This window comes from Solanum pennellii, chromosome 3, assembly GCF_001406875.1.
Source record: "Solanum pennellii chromosome 3, SPENNV200".
Classification (NCBI taxonomy): Eukaryota; Viridiplantae; Streptophyta; class Magnoliopsida; order Solanales; family Solanaceae; genus Solanum; species Solanum pennellii.
The window spans coordinates 53,070,505-53,076,563 of NC_028639.1; the positions used below are offsets into that span (position 1 = coordinate 53,070,505).

The following is a 6,059-nucleotide window of genomic DNA, read 5'->3' on the forward strand; positions in this document are numbered from 1 at the left end:
ATATATATATATATAGTTTTTCTTTTCTTTTCATGGTGATGGTGTAGAAGTACCACGTAAACTTCCTACAGTCGGTGTCGATCAGTCCGAAGAACCTTCTCTAAATTTACCTTCTAAATTGAACTGTCAATCTGTTATGAATGATCTAAATGATCAAGAGGTAATATACTTATTTATCTTCTTTGTCAATCAAATTTTTATTGCGTTTTGTATATACTATATATTTTATTAATAATATTTTGCAGAACTCTGTTCGAGTAAATGTCACATCATCTAGTCCTGAAGTTATATTTCAGCAGTCACCTGCACGCTCTCCAGTTGGTCAATCAGATTTTAGCCCTTTAGTTCAATAATTCAGCATTCCCGAGCCACAAGTAATTTTCTTTTATGAACAACATTATCAATTTTGTAAAGTATATATCTACTAAACATACATATATGATCATTATACATATACAATTTAGTACCCATCTAACATATATATAATATTTAATTGTATAATGTAATAACAAAATTCAACTTGCAACAAACTATACAATAATGTATAAATAAGTAATAGGCAAAGATAATTTTATGACAGGTTCACAACAGTTTCAATATTCAAATCAACTTGGATGTTCAAAACACTTCCAATATTTTTGAGTTACAAAACAATTTTGAGGTTTGAATTCTTGAATAGCAATTTTTATTTTTTTTATGATATATGTTTATATGTAAATGTTACTAATATTATACATTTAGACGGAGAAATGTGAAGTTGTTCCAGTAGAAGTGGACAAAGAGGAGTCCCAATTCAAGAATGATCAAGCAGAATTCAACAATCCTTCGTTTGTATGTTATTGTCTTCGTAAATTAAAGGGTTTAAGTTGTATATAATTTGATCATTAATTTGTATTTTTTTGTCAAAATTTTGTCTATTGTTATATAACAACATGAATTATTGAATGTTATATGTGATCAAACTGAAAAGATGGAGCAAGAAGAATTGGGAGATACAGACAAATCAGGATCATCCAATGTCGATGAATTAGTTGTCGAGGAAGATTTCATCTTTCCAAAACCTCTTCAGATTGTAGATGATGATAAAAAAAAATTAATACAGAAAGAAGCATTGTGTTACATCCTTTGTTAGCTGTGGACGAACACACACCATTACCAATTCCAAGGGAAAGGCGTCCAGGCCCATTCAACACATCGCCTTATGTGACAACATTCAGTTTAGAGTCTGGTATAACAAATTATTCAGTTAACATATTAACACAATTATATCAATAAGTGTTTTACACACCTAAAAATAATATATGTCTTTATTCATTTCAGGTAGTTCATCAAGGTTCCACTACATGTTTGAACTGAAACATCCATTTGTTGCAATGTCGGATGTGGATCTTACAATTTTATATCTGCATTTTTGGAAATGATTAAATGAAGGGCTTCTTGTCAGGAATAGCGCAAAGGAAATTATTTTCTTTGCTTATCCTATCAAAATTCAAATAAAAAGAAAATTTTTTTTACTAGACATTCTGTTCTTTAATGAGAAATGTATACATGTTTATGATTCTCTTAGGGGTGGTTCACTACACGATTCGTCAGTTTCAAATGAGATCAAGAAATATGCACAACTGATTCCCATGTATCTATCTAAGTCTGGTTTTTACGGGAAGAAAGGCATTAACATATCGTCACATCCGAAATACAAGTCTCATTTTGAAGTTGACTCTTTTGAAATTATACATGTCAATGATATAACACAACAACATGAAGGAAGCCTATAAGTCTTATTATTACTCTTAATCAAATTTTTAATTTTAATTTTACGCTTATCATACAAGCTGTTGTGTATAATTTCAGCGATTGTGGACTATATGTTGCTGCTTATGCCGACCATATCAGTAAGGGGAATTTGGTTCCAACATTTGATGAAGAGTTTACCCGTATTCAATACACGTCTTTATTGTGAAATTATGGAATGCAAAAAATCCAAGCTGATGTCACCAGTGACAATGAGGCACCAGAAAGGCTAGTCAGGATTCATAGGGACGTTGATATCAGTGAGATGATCACAATTGATTAGAACCGTAATACTAGATTTATCTATTTTTGAATATGCGAAAGACATAACAACTTGTGAACTTCTATGTTTTTGTATTGTAATATACTTGTTTGTTCAATTAAGTCTTTCACTTTGTTATTTTTGTTTACAATTTAATACTTATACAAACTACATTATACAATATATATTTATACACTAACTGCATAAACCTATGTGTATATTTTACTTTGTATTTTTTATATACAAAATGATTATTATATAATTTTTAATAATGAGGCTATACATATTAACTATATAAATCACAACAGTTTATTTTACTTTCAATATTATTATACAATTAATTGTATAAATTTTGACAGTTTGTACAATTGTTAATTCATTATGAATTAGTATAATTATACATTACTAGGATTATACAATTGTTCAGAAATTTCAAATTTATAAATAAGCTTATACAATTTATAGTTATACACTAACAGTGTAAAACTAGGATTACATTTATATTGGATATATACATATACATTTCAAGGCTTACAAAATAGTTTATAAACTATACATATATATTCAACTTAAACAACAACATATATTTATACTTTAGCTGTATAAATATCAACAATTATACAATTGTTAATTCATTATTAACTATATAAGTATACTGTTAAGTATCTGTAAAATTTATACAAATTTTATAAAGTATAAATATATATTCAACTTAAACAACAAACTATACAACTATGTATTTTTCAAGCTTATGAATTGTAAAACTTTTACAATTGTATATAATTGTTCAATTGAACTTATACGTAAAGTATTTCTGTATATGATGTACAATATCGACACAAACAATAATTTCTAATGATAGCATGAAGACAAAATAAATAACAATGGTTAGCACAATTAATAATACATAACAACTTTATTCCATATTGAAAATACGAACTCATACAGTTTAAACACAAAACTATTTCAGAATAAAATTCAATTGTATATCAAATGAAATTTTACAGTTCAATAGAATCGTAAAAACTTATTAAACTTCTCGAGGTCTATTTCTTCATGAAGGCCTATTATGACCTGCAAATCCACATGTACTACATGTATGCTTTCCTTTTAGTCCAAGCAATTCACGTTTAGTTTTTGAACGAAGTTTATTTTTAGGCCTTCCGGGAGGTCTTTTGAATTTTGAAGGTCGGACTTCATCATACATTATGGCTTCAGGCATGACCCATTCTGAAAAGGAAGGCAATGGATAGATCGGTATCTCATAAATCTTTAAAACCGTCTTTGATTTATATAAATCTGAGCAATATCCATCGGCTACTAGACTTTTCCACTTCAGTACAGCCCAAACATGTTCACAAGGAATTTCTTCATATTGAAACTTCCCACAGCTGCATGTTTTATTCTTTAAACAGACCACAAAACTCCTACCATCATCAGTCACATTGTATATGTATTCAGTTGACTGCACAACCTGTTTCACACAAATAGATTTATGTATATGTATAAGTCTATGCAATTTATATCTGTGTGCATAACTCATTAATTGATAATATATATATATACATAAAACATACCCCCATTCGTGTGCTCATTGCTTCATATTTGATTAGTAAACTTGAGCTTTTCCAATCAACGAAGTAAATGTGCAGGCTGCCTTGTGTTTATTGTCATGATTCCATCTCCCAAACATCAGTCTGACCTCTTCCAGAAAATTAAATATTGGTAATTTCCTTGCAGATACTAATGCAACATTTATACTCTTTGCAATGTTAGACGTCATAGCCCATCCTCGATGAGTTTCTGCATGACACCTTGATCACTTATCATATCCAGCTAGCTCCATATACTCTTTAACACAACATCAACTTTTTTTACAGTATCCATCAGCCTGTCAAACTCAACTTTGTTGCAAGTCTTTGCCATTATATAAAACACATGACTTAGCTCCTTGGATGCCTTCCTAATTTTCTTCTCTACATTACCCTACAAGTGCCACATACAAGCATAATGTGACACATTTTTATACACTTGATTCACTGCCTTTATGATACTTTCATTTCTATCTGACACTACACACATATTAATCCTTTCACCATAAGCCTCTCTTAGTTGTAGAAAACACCAAAACCAAGCTGCATTATTTTTCGAATCAATGATACCATATGCTTGTGGAAAAATGTGTTCTGCGTTTTAATTTACACACATATTAACATTTTGATAAAAATTGAACAATAAAAAATAAATGAATCATACCTGCTCCATCCGTTGTACTTGCAGCAACAAATGTTCCATTATACGGTCCTCTTAGGTGACTTCCATCCACAACAATTACAGGCCTACAATGTTCAAAGCCTTGTATAAAAGTATTCAATGCAACAAAAACATACAAGAACTCATATATGCGAGCCTGGATATGTAATATTCATCATATACAAATATGCGGGAAGCTTGCTGTAAGATGCAGCTACAACCCCCCTCAATGAAACTAGAGCCTTTTCTCTAGCCCTCCAAGCCAACGAGTAATTTACATCAACTCCCAAATATATCTTTATATCACTGCGAATATCAGAAGGTGTATATTTTCTCTTGTGATCAACAAGTTTGGGTTTAACAAACCCTCCAATCAGCATGCTTGTGGCATGTTTTTGTGAATACACTTTATCCTTCAAAGGACAAGTATGGTCTGTATTAAATGCTCTTATTCTAAACATACCAGACTTGTTAACATTAGATGCTTTCATTAAGCATTAACATTCATCAGAAATACACTCCAGTGTATAACTACATTAGCAAAAACAACACAACACATCAATATACAAATAATTAAAACAACTTATATAGTTACATATTTGTATGTATAAAGCAGGTACCTTATTGCGTTTGACCTCACTACTCTATATTGAAATATTTTTTCAATTGCATATTTTTCCATCACAGATTTCAATATGTCTTTGGTCTTATACACTTGGTCTACCTCCACGAACTTATTACAAGGATCTGAAATAACTCCATCGCAGCTCCCTGACCCCAAAATATAAAGCGACTCTACCAACTCACCAATAGTCAGCTGCCTATTATCAAATTCATCATTTTCATTGATGCTAATAGATGTTATCGTATCACTATCCTGATTTGAACTTCCACACAGTTCATTGGTACCAATTATACTAGGCAGTTTGCTAATACACAGTGGATACTTGTTGAACTCTTTTCCAGACTTTTTAAGCATAATATAAACTCTAACGCCCATGTCATTGTAAATCAACATGGGTGTCTTGCTTTATTCATACTTATACTCAATTTTGATTTTATTCACATTCGTATCAATCCCTTGTTGCATTACAATGACATTATACAACTCAGTATACGATGAACTTTCTTTAAAAATCACCCCTCAATTGTATAATCAACGTAACAATTGTCATTATCCCATCTACCAGAATGCATAACCAATATAGCCAGTGAAGCCATTTTCAGAATTTCGTACACAAAATCAAATTATATACATATACATTTATAAGCTAAAGAAATGCAGCAACAAACAGAATATGTAGTTATACATGTAACAATCCAAAAAAAATAATATAAGTAAATAAGAATAAATAGGTATTTAAGGACATAATGATCCTTTCGCGTACTAATTAAAATAAACCAGATTTTTATTTATTTATTTTAAAATTCTATTTGACTAATTCTTGAATTTAGTCTCCTAACCCTATTAGTTCTCTCTCTCTCACACGCTTAATAACTCTCTCTCTCCCACGTTCTCCATCTTTCTCACGTTATTCTGCCAAATACCAACAGTTCTTCACGCTTGAAGAACTCACAAGAATTTTTAAGTAAAAGAAAAAGTAATCAAAACGTCAAGGCTAAGAGAGGTTCGTCGAGTGAGGTGTACGTTGAAGTGAATTGGGAGTGGTTTGGAGGAGTTTTCCGAGCAGCAACATCAAAGTTTGAACATCGATTAAGGTATGGGTTTCTTCTCTCTTGGTCCCTTTCCCAA

The 6,059-nt window shown here is 30.8% G+C and overlaps 2 pseudogenes; both read right to left on the reverse strand.

Annotated features, from left to right (window-relative positions):
- Nucleotides 1-3,083: 3,083 nt before the first annotated feature.
- LOC107014272 lies at nt 3,084-3,836 on the reverse strand (annotated as a pseudogene).
- Nucleotides 3,837-4,039: 203 nt separating this feature from the next.
- On the reverse strand, nt 4,040-4,797 carry LOC114076498 (annotated as a pseudogene).
- Nucleotides 4,798-6,059: the final 1,262 nt, after the last annotated feature.